Below are 15,238 nucleotides of genomic sequence, written 5' to 3' on the forward strand. Positions count from 1 at the left end.
CTCCTGCTTTGTTTGTGGAAGCTCATTGGAGCGACACCGAGTCGCACCCCGGATGGTGCATCCGTACTGCAGCTGTGGGACTGTCTACAGCACAATAGAGGGATGGCAGACTTTGCATTGGTCCGGAGCAGTGAGTTGTGTGTTTAAATGACAGTCTTAGCAGTCTTAACACGAGGCTTACGACTGCAGTGGGAGACCATGATGAGAGGGGAGAAACACACTATGTCCAATAAGTGAGAACCAGTGGTCATCATGGCACCCGTTGGGCCTCTGGTTAACACAAGTCAAAGAGTAACGCTGCCAATGTACTGGAGATGAAACAGGTCCTAGGGGAGGTTGTTCAGTGTGTGAGGTGGATGTGCATAGATTGAAAAGGAATCTAAAGAGATTTTCACCTGAGGCCGTCCCCTTCGACTGTCTATGTATGTGGAGACAAGACTATTATGAGCTGTAAACAATGTGCTGATGTCTCACTTTATCCCCCCGGTTTCTAGCGGGATACGACAGCTGCTAAAACACTTTGTCTGTGGTGGGATTGGGTCATTTTTGATGGATAGTTTGTGTTAAAGTGGAGTGGGTTGGGTTGTCTGTTAGGGTTGGTGAGCCCTTACAGACAACCATGGACACTTCCTTATCAATAACTGAAGGAGATGGGATGCTTGGACCTAAAGCATTGATTGTTCCGAGTGAGTGTGTCTGTGTGCATTCAGGGTCGATAGGCTGCATGCTTTTGTGTGCATCCTAGTGTCTATATGTGTGACTTCCTGAGTCGCTATGTGTGAAGCCATAGTTTTACCCGGGTTAATATTCATGGGTTGGGGATTGCAAGTCAGCTCAGTTATTGATGTGGCTCATTGCTTTTCAGCGCGGCACAATGGATGCCGTTGATTGATGGTGTGGTACGATGGATTGGGTGACAGAAAGGAATGCCAGACATGTACAGCTACAGGCGTGCATCAGGGCTACAACCCCAGCTACACGGCCACGCGGCTCCATGGCTCAATAATGAAGACAGCTCTTGTCGGATAATGAAGAACATATCGCCTTTTATGGTATGGAGATGTTCAGACAGGAACAATTCATATTTACGGCAGGGAGATAAATATAAGTTGAGCTAGACAAGGCCTGGGTATATAAATGTGGAAAGTGAGAAAAACCACAGAATTAAGTTAGTTTGTGTGAAACATTTTAGAGATAAAACAATAAGTAGCATATTGTTTTTAAACGTGTGCTTTGTTTTCTCCAATAAAACAACAGCTAATTCAAAGGGACATCAGATCCACTTGTGCTTCCTCACCAAAAGGAGGCTATAGAGGGGAGGGCCCTCTTCCGTTTGCCTACTAACGAATTGACACTCAACCACTTATCGGTTTCCGAGAGAGGACGGAAGACTGACTTTTTCCCAAACAAGACCCCCATCCCCCTTGTCTCTGGTTGTTGTGTTCTGGTTATATGCTGGTATGCAGGCGTTGCAGCTCCACAGTTAAACAATCAGAGGAGTACTCTAGATAGGACTGAACTCTCCAATGCACTGTGACAGCCAGCCAGGCCCTGGGACACAGACACACAACCACACAACACATACAAGGGCGTTTTCTTTCACACACGGCTCCCCGCCAGCACAAAGCACCTAATTCCATGCTCCTACCGTTTCAGCCAGCACACAGCATTATGCGGGACTCACCCCTCCCTCCATCCTCCTCCAATCGACCCATCTGGACCCTTCCATTAATTTCCCTGTGAGTCTCCAGTGGGAAGGCGGGGGCTCAGGCTGACAGATCTCCATGTTACTGATGCTGCACACTTTCCTCTGGTTGAGTGGGTGTGCCTTCATGTTTGTGTGCTTGCATTTTCAAATGGGGGCTAGTGTCTGGAGAGATTATCCAGCCATGCACAAATCAATGGGCACATATTAATGCCGATTTTATGAGGCACTTAACAATGAAAAAAGCAATAAGCTATGACATGGATAATCCAAAAGGGGCATGAAAGGCATTGCAAAGCAATTACAACAGCTCTGCTCCTCTCCTGTTGATTTACAGGCATGCCTGAAACCAACAATATTATCCAGGAAGTGTGTGTATGATTTCTTCTGTTGCCACTTTTTGTACACTGCTTGGGTTTCGAGTTTGGTGTGAGTGTCCATGTGCCTTTACACTAAGGGAGGTGTGTGTGGGTGGTTGTATTGTCAGATGCAGTCAGAGAGGACTGATTGTGTTTGTCGCTAATGATGGATGCCTCTGAGGTGTCTCTGATTGCATGTAGGCTCAATGGCACTCTGTGGCTTCGCACTTACGCAAGCACGCACGCACACACACACACACACACACACACACACACACACACACACACACACACACACACACACACACACACACACACACACACACACACACACAGTAACTGCTGAGAATCATACTGGGTTATTCATGAAGAGAAACAGCATCGCGACATGCATGGTGAAGAGAACATGATAATAGCACAATAAAAATTGCCTTCTGTACGAGGGAGGCTCTGATGGTAAACACATGACAACTACAAGAACCAGTGGGGAGCTGGGTTGTGTTCATTATGGCAAGCAACGGAAAATGTTTTGCTACAGAAAATGAAAATCAATGTTTTATTTATTAGACAAGTCCAGGTAGTCCCTCTTGGTTTTCTTCCGTTTGTTTTAGTTTTCTTCCGTCTGTGTTCTTCCGTTTGATGCAACGCTATGGTTTACCCATGATGCCCTGGGAACACCCCCTGTCCTCACCCTCTGATTTGCCGAATCTCACATTGCCAGATCTGTGGGGTTGTTTGAAGGAGGTGTGTCTTCCTATTCTCTGACACCTCTAATTTCAGTGTGCAGACAGATAAAACAGCCCTGCCAGCTTTAACCCTTCAATCTAAATGAGACTCCAATCCCCCTGACCACCAAATGACCCGTCCCGTGTGTCTGTGTGCCTGTGTGCGTGCAATGTGTGTATGTGTGTGAGTGGGAGACAACTCTATAAATCTGTCTTTTGTTCATCGCAAGGAGGATTCACAACCCTAAAAACCAGAGTCTGAGACTCTTGAGTATGAAAAATTCACCATCCGCTCTTTATTGCATTTTTTTTACAAGCAACATTGTCTTTTTACCTCTGGAGGAGTGAGTCCTGTCTTTTCTCAGTGTCTCGGTGTGCGTCATCGGATGTTCCTTGAGATAAAGGTAGTTTCCAGGTGAAGCTGCTCCGCTCTGACGTGGGTCGGACTGGGGAAGTGATCGGTGAGCTACAGCTTCAGCAGTTTGTGCTCACAGCTGGCTGAGACAACCCAGTGTGTCTGTGGCTCCCTCACACCCAGTCAATCAAATGGAGAGCTCTGAGTCAGTCATGCACTAAAACTCTGTCTTACCACGTGTTTGCATAACATTTTTGTGAGCTATGGAATTATTGCTGCAGGCTCAGAGCTGTCATGAAGGTGCCCTCTGTTCTTGGCAGACCCCCCTAGAGGGCTTTTGTTTTACACCCACTGTCCCTCTTTACCTCTCCTGCCTGACACCCCTCTTTCACACACACAAGCTGTGTGTGATTGCAGCATAACACTGTCAGCCAGGTCACCCGTGAGGACGTCGGGAGATAATGTGGAAACAGGCCACTAGGGGCAACAATGAGCACTGTTACCTTCAGGTAGGTTTAGTTTTTTGCTAAGGTGTTGTGGACGGGAGTAAGCAATGTTACTTCTGAGCTGCGCGTGCGTGCAGCCCCCCTCGGACTGCCGCGCCAGAAGTAATGTCATCCAGTGCAGAGGAGCATGTGATTGAACTTCACTCAACTTTATAGAGTTTTCCGCATTAGCTAACACTTTCAACGTTTCCCTTTACTGCTGGAATTGTGATCGAATCAACACAATATTAGTCACTTTCAATGCAACATACCAACAAAACGAACTATGCAAGACTTAGCATGCAAAACTAACTGCGCAAGACATATCACATTGGAGTAGGTTTCAATTGCATTGGCAGGCACAACCCAGGCCCGTACTCTACACAGACCGGTGCGCCATTAAACCAATCAGAGCTGCAGTCAGACTATATGCAAATAGCCATTGCCATATACAGTGGGGAGAACAAGTATTTGATACACTGCCAATTTTGCAGGTTTTACTACTTAAAAAGCATGTAGAGGTCTGTCATTTTTATCATAGGTACACTTCAACTGTGAGAGATGGAATCTAAAACAAAAATCCAGAAAATCACATGTATGATTTTTAAGTAATTAATTTGCATTTTATTGCATGATCTGTCACATGATCTCAGTATCTATACACTTGTTCTGAAAGGCCCCATGGTCTGCAACACCACTAAACAAGGGGCACCATCAAGCAAGCGGCACCATGAAGACCAAGGAGCTCTCCAAACAGGTCAGGGACAAAGTTGTGGAGAAGTACAGATCAGGGTTGGGTTATAAAAAAATATCTGAAACTTCGAACATCCCATGGAGCACCATTAAATCCATTATTAACAAAATGGAAAGAATATGGCACCACAAACCTTCCAAGAGAGGGCCACCCACCAAAACTCTCAGACCAGGCAAGGAGGGCATTAATCAGAGAGGCAACAAAGAGACCAAAGATAACCCTGAAGGAGCTGCAAAGCTCCACTGCGGAGATTGGAGTATCTGTCCAGTATCTGGACCACTTTAAGCCGTACACTCCACAGAGCTAGGCTTTACGGAAGAGTGGACAGAAAAAATCCATTGCTTAAAGAAAAAACACATTTGGTGTTCACCAAAAGTCACGTGGGAGACTCCCCAAACATATGGAAGAAGGTACTCTGGTCAGGTGAGACTAAAATATAGCTTTTTGGCTATATTGGCGCAAACCCAACACCTTTCATCACCCTGAGAACACCATCCCCATTAGGAAGCATGGTGGTGGCAGCATCATGCTGTGGGGATGTTTTTCATTGGCAGGGACTGGGAAACTGGTCAGAATTGAAGGAATGATTGATGGTGCTAAATACAGTGAAATGTTTTAGGGAAACCTGTTTCAGTCTCCAGAGATTTGAGACTGGGACAGAGGTTCACCTTCCAGCAGGACAATGACCCTAAGCATACTGCTAAAGCAACACTCGAGTGGTTTAAGGGGAAACATTTAAATGTCTTGGAATGGCCTAGTCAAAGCCCAGACCTCAATCCAATTGAGAATCTGCGGTATGACTTAAAGATTGCTGTACGCCAGCGGAACCCATCCAGCTTGATGGAGCTGGAGCAGTTTTGCTTTGAAGAATAGGCAAAAACAAGTGGCTAGATGTGCCAAGCTTATAGAGACATACCCCAAGACACTTGCAGCTGTAATTGCTGCAAAAGGTGGCTCTACAAAGTATTGACTTTGGGGAGAGAATAGTTATCCACGCTCAGGTTTTCTGTCTTTTTTCTTGTTTTTTTCACAATAAAAATTATTTGGCTCTTGGTAGGCATGTTGTGTAAATCAAATGATAAAACCCCCCAAAAATCAATTTTAATTCCAGGTTGTAAGGCAACAAAATAGGAAAAATGCCAAGGGGGGTGAATACTTTTGCAAGCCACTGTAGGTGTTCCTTTTGTCCAGGTGGGAATGGGCAGTGTGGATTGCAATAGAGATTACATCATTTGTGGATCTGTTGGTGCGGTATGCAAATTGTAGTGGGTCTAGGGTTTCTGGGATAATGGTGTTGATGTGAGCCAGCCTTTCAAAACATTTCATGGCTACAGACGTGAGTGTTATGGGTCGGTAGTCATTTAGGCAGGTTACCTTAGTGTTCTTTGTCACAGGCACTATGGTGGTCTGCTTGAAACATGTCGGTATTACAGACTCAGACAGGGAGAGGTTGAAAATATCAGTGAAGACACTTGCCAGTTGGTCAGCGTATGCTCGGAGTACACGTCCTGGTAATCCGTCTGGCCCAGCAGCCTTGTGAATGTTGACCTGTTTAACTGTCTTACTCACATCGGCTGCGGAGAACGTGATCACACAGTCATCCGGAACAGTTGGTGCTCTCATGCATGTTTCAGTGTTAATTGCCTCGAAGCAAGCATAGAAGTTATTTAGCTTGTCTGGTAGGCTCCTGTCAACAGGCAGCTCTCGGCTGTGCTTCCCTTTGTAGTCTGTGATAGTCAGGCGGCAGGGTAGCCTAGTGGTTAGAGTGTTGGACCAGTAACCCGAAGGTTGCAAGTTCAAACCCCCAAGCTGACAAGGTACAAATCTGTCATTCTGCCCCTGAACAGGCAGTTAACCCACTGTTCCTAGGCCATCATTGAAAATAAGATTTTTTTCTTAACTGACTTGTCTAGTTAAATAAAGGTAAAAAATAGTCAGATTATCTGTAATAATGGTATTGGAATAATAATGAATTGTGTTTTGTATAGTGGTTTCTTGAATCGGATAACACAACATTTTCAGTCATCTCCTTGTCTGAAGGACAAGAGGTGAAACAAGTTACTGTCAAAGCCTGCAGGTTTTTAAAGTCTCATCGAATCACACATTAGCTGCTGTTACTGTAGGCTGAATGATAAAACAAATATTTCCCTGTTAAAATGCATTTTCTCCATTGTTTTTGGTGGTAGGCCAACATTATGAATAAATACCCGCAGTAGCCTACTTGGCCACTGTTAAAACCGGGTATAGCCTCAATCTTCACAGTAAACGCACGCAGGAAGTTGCACAGAATTTTAAAATGTTTCAATTTGCACTCAGCAGACCTGAAATTTGCTCAGTGCCCCCCAAAATTTGAAGGGAGCATATGAGGCGTAAGCATCTGCCTCTGATTCCAAAGGTGCCTCTGATTCCAAAGGTAACAAGTTTGAATCCGGCCATAGAAAGTTGTTTTTGATATTTTTATTTTAAGCCTATCCCAAACCTTAACCCTTACCTGAACCATTCAGAGTTAATGCCTAACCTTAAGATTGTTGAGTTAATGCCTAAACGTAACCTCAAATTTGACGTTTACAACAATTTTGAAATGTGACATTTGAGAAACATGGATGAATGTCTCATGCTGAAGTGAGACTGTGAGAGCTAGTCGAAACTGTGTGGCCTAATGTATGTAGCATAGCTCAGAACATCTCTTTGTAGCACAGTACATAACAGCTTAGCCTGGTTAACCTGAACATGTGCTGTAGCATAGTACGTTTCAGTCTATTTCCCTTTTCCTCATAATTCAATAAAGCAACGGTATAGTTTGTTGGTTTCTAGACTATACAGTATGTCAATCATATAACAGCTATGTTCCAGCCTTCATTTTGCTGCCGTGGTGTTGTAGGAACACTTAAGCTTTGCTCTCATAGGAGCACCTGTCCGTCTGTGTGTGTGTGTGTGTGTGTGTGTGTGTGTGTGTGTGTGTGTGTGTGTGTGTGTGTGTGTGTGTGTGCGGTAATGCCCAGCTTCAGCTGGATCACTTCCCTGGGCTGAGCACTCACCGTATCTTATTAGATGACAAGTCAGTCAGTAAAGGAACATTTGTGTGCTTATTGACTGCTTATTCTTCATGGCCTTCTTCACGGCCTTCTTCATGGGCTTCTTCATGGCCTCTTCATGGCCTTCTTCATGGCCTCTTCATGGTCTTCTTCATGGTCTTCTTCACGGCCTTCTTCATGGCCTTCTTCATGGCCTTCTTCATGGCCTTGTTCATGGCCTCTTCATGGCCTTCTTCATGGCTTCTTCATGGCCTCTTCATGGCCTTCTTCATGGCCTCTTCATGGCCTTCTTCACGGCCTTCTTCATGGCCTCTTCATGGCCTTCTTCATGGCCTTCTTCATGGCCTTCTTCATGGCCTCTTCATGGCCTTCTTCACGGCCTTCTTCATGGCCTTCTTCATTCATGGCCTTCTTCATGGCCTCTTCATGGCCTTCTTCATGGTCTTCTTCACGGCCTTCTTCATGGCCTTCTTCATGGCCTTCTTCATGGCCTTGTTCATGGCCTTCTTCACGGCCTTCTTCATGGCCTCTTCATGGCCTTCTTCATGGCCTTCTTCATGGCCTCTTCATGGCCTTCTTCATGGCCTTCTTCACGGCCTTCTTCATGGCCTTCTTCATGGGCTTCTTCATGGTCTTCTTCATGGCTTCTTGGCCTCTTCATGGCCTTCTTCACGGCCTTCTTCATGGCCTTCTTCATGGGCTTCTTCATGGTCTTCTTCACGCCCTTCTTCATGGGCCTCTTCATGACCTTCTTCATGGCCTCTTCATGGCCTTCTTCATGGCCTCTTCATGTCCTCTTCATGTCCTCTTCATTGGCTTCTTCATGTCCTCTTCATGCCTCTTCATGTCCTCTTCATGGCCTTCTTCATGGCCTCTTCATGTCCTCTTCATGGTCTCTTCATGGCCTCTTCATGGCCTTCTTCATGGTCTCTACAGCAATGCCCACAGTTAGATATTTTTGTTCTCTGTAGTCAACATGTAGAGATTGACAAAGTGACATTTGCCTGCTGCTGATGACAACACTACTACCCCTGTCTCTCCGTAAATGAGGCCATGCCACCAGCCATTATAAACTCAAACATTGTCACAGTAACAGTGGAAACAAAACACAATATCTCACCCAGTCTGCATCACTCTGTAACATAGGACATTAACCACTGTGTCAATCAGGGATGTAGGCCAGAATATGGGAATTAATGGAGTAAAACGCCACGGAATTCCAAAGCAGTTACTATGCGCTGTGAGTCCCCTTTCTGATGTACATTGAGAGGGATGTCTGTCTGTCACGGCTGTGTGACGCGCATCGTTATAATTGCGAAGGTGTTTTAAAATGAGTCGGTGTGATGAGATTTCTTGTCCAGCGTTTCATCTACAGTTTGAGTTTCACTAATATGGTAATGGACCTCCTTAAGGGGCTTAGGGGGAGAGGAAGTGGATGTTCAAATATATTTTGGTTTTTAGTATAAGAGGTCTTGGGGTGTGTGTGTGTGTGTGTGTGTGTGTGTGTGTGTGTGTGTGTGTGTGTGTGTGTGTGTGTGTGTGTGTGTGTGTGTGTGTGTGTGTGTGTGTGTGTGTGTGTGTGTGTGTGCGCGCGCATTTAGCATCAGAGGTCTTGCGTGCCTGTGAGCGTATGTGTGAATCCGTCCTGTATTGGCTGTCTTGCTGCCTTCTTGTGTTGGTTGTTTATGTACGACGTGGAAATATGACTCCCTCAATCCAGTCAGAGTTGTTTGCCCTGATCCATAATCCTGCCTGTCTGTCACATCTCCCTCCCTGCCTGTGTGGGAGTGTTTGTGTGTACAGCTTTATTTTCTGACTGTAAACACAATTTCCTGTCTCTTAGCCTCGTAGTCCGTGACTGTAGCAGCAAACAAGGAGGCAGCCATCATTTAATTGCCCTTTCAATGGCCAGGATACTCAAATACACACACACTCTACAGAATCCACCACGTTTAGAGCAGGCGGCATATTACATGACTAAAGAACATCCAAGCTGTCGTGTCCCATAATGCTCCTCAAAGTCCTGTACAAAAGGCCCCTTCCACATTCCAAAGACTTGCATGTCAGCAGAAAACGGCAGCAGCTCCTGTGATGAATAATGCATGCTGTTCCATTTTGCTGTTCTGTTTTAGGAGTCAAAGTCTGGAATTTTTTACATTCCCCCGAACAAATAAATCCTTCCAGTGTAATAATGTTGTGTGTTTGTGTGAGGCGCTGCTTAGGCAGCATATCTGCCACATTAGACGCCGTAATCTCTGTAGCATTACTACCTTATCCCCTGTTCTCTTTTACACGTTACTAGCTCACACTCCGACTCTCTTTGTCTCTCTTTCTGTCTCTGTTTCTCCATTTATTTTATTTCTCTCTCTCTCCTCTTTTTCTCTCCCTTTTGTCTCTCTCTCCTCTCTCTCTCTCTCTCTCTCTCTCTCTCTCTCTCCTCTCTTTCTCTCCCTTTCTCCCCCCCCTCTCTCTCTCCTCTCTTTCTCTCCCTTTGTTTCTCTCTCCTTTCGCTCTCTCTCTTTCTCTCTCTCTCTCTCTCTCTCTCTCTCTCTCTCTCTCTCTCTCTCTCTCTCTCTCTCTCTCTCTCTCTCTTTCTATCTCTATGTCTCTCTCTCCTTTCTCTTCTCCCTCTTATCTCTTTTTCTTCCCTCTCTCTCTCTCATTTCTCTCTCTCTCTTCTCTCTTTCTCTCTCTGTCTCTCCTTTCTCCTCTCTCTCTCTCTTTCTACTCTCTCTCCTCTCTTATCTTTCTCCTTTCCCTTCCCTCTCTCCCTCTCCTCTCTCTTTCTCTCTCTCTCCTCTCTGTCCTCTCTCTCCCCTCTCTCTCCCCTCTCTCTCTCTCTCTCTCTAGGTATGCTACATTCCCCTATTCAGCCCTGGCTCGATGTGGAATCAGGCACCCCAAACCGTCCCCGTTCTTTGGGAACATGTTTCTATTTCGTCAGGTAAGATACCAACTACTATGGAAGATGGATACACTCTCACTCAAAGAAACAACTTCATTTATGCATGTTTTACCTTCTTACTATTGTGATATTTAAATGTTTAATACAGAGTTCAGTGCAAAGTTTTGCTTACCTTTGACCGAGGCAATGATTGGGTATTGCCTGTCCTTTTTGGGGGTACACACACACACACACACACACACACACACACACACACACACACACACACACACACACACACACACACACACACACACACACACACACACACACACACACACAAACACACACTCCCACATAGACATCCACACGCACACACCACCCCTGAAGGTGAGAGAAATCAGGCTTCCAACATCTAGCTGCACTTCATTAGATTTGTTCATTATAAATGACTAACAAGTTAATTAAAGACTTTTAATACCATGTGATTCCCAAATACATTACCCTTATTGTTAATTGCATTACTTTTATGATGAATATATAATGTAAAATGTAAAAAAAAACTGATATAATATGGGGATATTTTGATCCACTCACGATTCTACCCATCCTACCCTGCAACAAAGACACTAGAGATTAAAGGGAAATAACAGTATTTTCCAGAAATGTATATGATTTACCGACATTTACATACAATCTGAAATCGTGGTGTCATTCCTTAAATTTACTCACACAGAAAATACTATCCCTAACTATTGATAACAACAATATATGCGCATGCGTGTGCCTGTGTGAGTAATTGCGCGCGTGTTGATTTTGTACCCCCACACCAGACACGATCAGGACACGCAGGTTGAAGTATCAAAACAAACTCTGAACCAATTATATTGATTTGGGGACAGGTCGAAAAGCATTACACATTCATGGCAATTTAGCTAGCCACCTTGCTGTTGCTAGCTAATTTGTCCTGGTATATAAACAGTGGGTTGTTATTTTACCTGAAATGCACAAGGTCCTCTACTCCCACAATTAATCCACAGATAAAAGGGTAAACCGAATTCCTTTCTCGTCATCTCTCCTCTTTCCTCAGGCTTCTTTTTTCTTCTTTGGACTTTAAATGGCGGTTGGCAACTAACTTTACGATGCGTTACTACAACCAACTGGAGTGTGGACGTCAATTATTCTTTCAATCACCCATGTGGGTATATGCTCCTAAAAACCAATGAGGAGATGGGAAGGCCAGACTTTCAGCGAGTTGAGCATCACAAATAGAACCTATTTCTATTTTAGCGCCTGGCCACGCAGACACTCGCTGAGGCACACGAGCAGTGTGTGATTGAATAACATGCATGTGTACATTTATTTTGCAGCGCTCGCGTTGCGGTGTGGTCAGCATGTTACTCTTGTGCTTGACATTCCGTTTGACATCCATTCATATAAGACAATTCCTTTAAATGCTATGTGTGATTATTGCCTATGGTGTGGTGGCTTCTGGATGTTTCTCTGCAGGACAGATCTTAATGAGATTCAGAGGTCAATAATCCTTAGCGGGGCAGACAGGCAGAGTGGGCTGGGTCGCCTGTCACTCACTGTAACTAGCTCACTGGGCTTTTTCTAGGGCCGCTGTGACTTTCTCTCTCTGGCTTCCTCTTCTTCCTACTTTGCCTGTTTGTCTTATTCTGCCATCATTGACGTAGAATTGGGAATGAGTGCTCTGTAGGCTGCTGTCTAAAAATACGCACTGACTGTTGCATGGTCTCTCTTCGATGAATATATCTGAGAGATACAGTGATATGCTTTTAAAAGCTTGATCTAAGGAGAACCTAGTGTTCCGAAGCCTCTTACACAATAGCCAGTGCTCTTAGAGTGTCCCTCTCAGCTGAACTGCAGTGGCAGCCTGGCAGGCTAAGGGCTGAGGTGGTTAAGTATGCATGAAGCTCTGCCTTCAGTGCCTTGCATAATTTCCCTGTCTGTCTGGGGCTGGGCGGTCTCTCCAGGTGAAGCAGGGGAGATGCTGCTGCTGCTGCCATAGTGTGTGTGTGTGAGTGCTGAGACTCTGCAGACACAAGGAGCCCTCTCTGGAGTGGTGCTCTCGTATACAATCATCTGACCCACTTCTGAAAGCCACACTCACAGCCAAACACAACAACGAGAAAGTGTGTGTCTTTGTATGTGTGTGTGTGTGTGTGTTTGTGTGTGTAAGTGCATGATCATACGGTATGTGGATTACATTTGCGCGCATGCACGTGTGTGTTTTACTAGCACGGCGTCCCTGTATCCAACACACCCAGCACACATGACATGCCAATTTAGTCGGTTTTCAACATGCCGCTGACTTCTGCCAGTGACCACCACACAGTCAGTGCCTAGAAGAAGCTCCAGTGGTGGCAGACCTGTCACCCATTTTAGTGGAATCCTGAGTGGCGCAGCAGTGCTAGAGGCGTCACTGCAGACCGGGTTGGATCCCGGGCTGTTAAATAAAGGTTCAATTAAAAATGTAACAAAGTAAAACCCAGAGTACGGAAGGAGGTCTGAGATGGTCTAGGCAGACGGGCTGACATCAGGGCTGGTAATTGCCAGGGACATCACAAGACATATTATCACAATACTTAGGTGCCGATACGATATGTATTGTGAATCTCATGATTCTATATGTATCGCGGTTTCGATAACGTGATTTTATTGCGGTTTCATGTTCCAAACATATTGCTCACTATGTGTCTGAGACAAGAGAGAGCATGAGAAAACGAGTTCAATGCTGCAGACAATTTTGGTACCCTTCCCCAGATCTGTACCTCGACACATACCTGGAGTCAAATAGCGATAAATGATACGTATAACGATAAATGATACGTATAGCAGAAAATGATACGTATAGCGATAAATGATATGTATAGCGATAAATGATATGTATAGCGGTAAATGATACGTATAGCGGTAAATGATACGTATAGCGATAAATGATACGTATAGCGGTAAATGATACGTATAGCGGTAAATGATACGTATAGCGATAAATGATATGTATAGCGGTAAATGATACGTATAGCGATAAATGATACGTATAGCGATAAATGATACGTATAGCGATAAATGATACGTATAGCGGTAAATGATACGTATAGCGGTAAATGATACGTATAGCGGTAAATGATATGTATAGAGGTAAATGATACGATAAATGATATAGCGATAAATGATACGTATAGCGATAAATGATACGTATAGCGATAAATGATAGCGTATAGCGATAAATGATAAATATGTATAGCGGTAAATGATATGTATAGCGGTAAATGATACGATAAATGTATAGCGGTAAATGATATGTGATATAGCGGTAAATGATCGTATAGCGATAAATGATATGTATAGCGGTAAATGATATGTATAGCGATAAATGATATGTATAGCGGTAAATGATATGTATAGTGGTAAATGATACCTATAACGGTAAATGATACGTATAGCGATAAAATGTATAGCGGTAAATGATACGTATAGCGGTAAATGATACGTATAGCGGTAAATGATACGTATAGCGATAAATGATACGTATAGCGATAAATGATAGCGTAAATGCGATAGCGATAAATGATACATATAGCGGTAAATGATATGTATAGCGATAAATAAATAGCGATAAATGATATGTATAGCGATAAATGATCGTATAGCGATAAATTATATGTATAGTGGTAAATGATACGTATAGCGATAAATTATATGTATAGCGATAAATGATATGTATAGCGATAAATGATATGTATAGCGGTAAATGATACGTATAGCGGTAAATGATACGTATAGCGATAAATGATATGTATAGCGATAAATGATACGTATAGCGATAAATGATATGTATAGCGATAAATGATACGTATAGCGATAAATGATATGTATAGCGATAAATGATACGTATAGCGGTAAATGATATGTATAGCGATAAATGATATGTATAGCGATAAATGATATGTATAGCGATAAATGATACGATACGCATAGCGATATGTAACTGTATTTATTTACCCCCATCACTAGCTGACACACACTGTGACTGCTCCCCACCCCCACACCCCTCTGGTTGAGCTCAGTCCCTGACTGGCTCACTGGCTGACAGGGTGACACGCAGGCTGACTGCTCCCTAGCGCTCTGGTTGAGCTCTATCTCTATCTGGCTGACTGGCGTGCTGGCTGACTGGTTGACCCTTTCTGAAACCCAAGCCACAGATATAGAGGTTCACCCACCACCAACCCCCATGTTCCCCCCTGTAAAGATGGCATGCCCTCAACCTCTCTGGCCCCTTCACACAACACAGCCAAACAGTACATTAGCCAGCGAAAGAGAGCTGGTATTACCGGGCCTAGCTTACAAGAGATTGAGAGCTCTGAGAGCTAAACCCCCACAGATTTAATGGCATGGTCCAGCCTCTTCCCTGGCCAACATCTCTCCATGACTCCCAAGGTCAGGCTAAAGCAGAGGACACTGCGGTGCAGACACTCTGAATGGAACTACAAAGTGGGGCAGAGTAATTATTGGGCATGGTGAATAGATAGAGAGAGGAATGTCTATCTCTCCCTAGACCAAAGATCCGTCCGAAATGGCACCCAATTCCCTACAAGAGCCATGGTCTTAAGTAGTGCACTATATAGGGAATAGTGTACCGTTTCAGATGGAACCCAACACCCTGCTGCTGTGTTTCATTCTGCAGCAGTCGTAAGAGGAATTCGGATAGGGCTAACTTCCCCAATGTTATGTGTTGCGTTGTCGAGTCAAGACCGCAAACTATTGATTGGTTCCGTCAGTGATGAATCCTCAATTAAGAGTTGTCTGTGGCAGGAGCTGTGGGGGAGTCTGTCCTGCGCATGCTTGACACACACACAAACACACACTATCCTGGACTTGATGAAGTATGCCTCTGTTGGTGACCGGCACC

General features: G+C 44.4%; 1 pseudogene; it reads left to right on the forward strand.

Annotated features, from left to right (window-relative positions):
• LOC135524213 (thromboxane-A synthase-like) overlaps positions 1-15,238 on the forward strand; it is a 103,503-nt pseudogene that overhangs the window by 14,870 nt on the left and 73,395 nt on the right.

This window comes from Oncorhynchus masou, chromosome 31, assembly GCF_036934945.1.
Source record: "Oncorhynchus masou masou isolate Uvic2021 chromosome 31, UVic_Omas_1.1, whole genome shotgun sequence".
Lineage (NCBI taxonomy): Eukaryota > Metazoa > Chordata > Actinopteri > Salmoniformes > Salmonidae > Oncorhynchus > Oncorhynchus masou.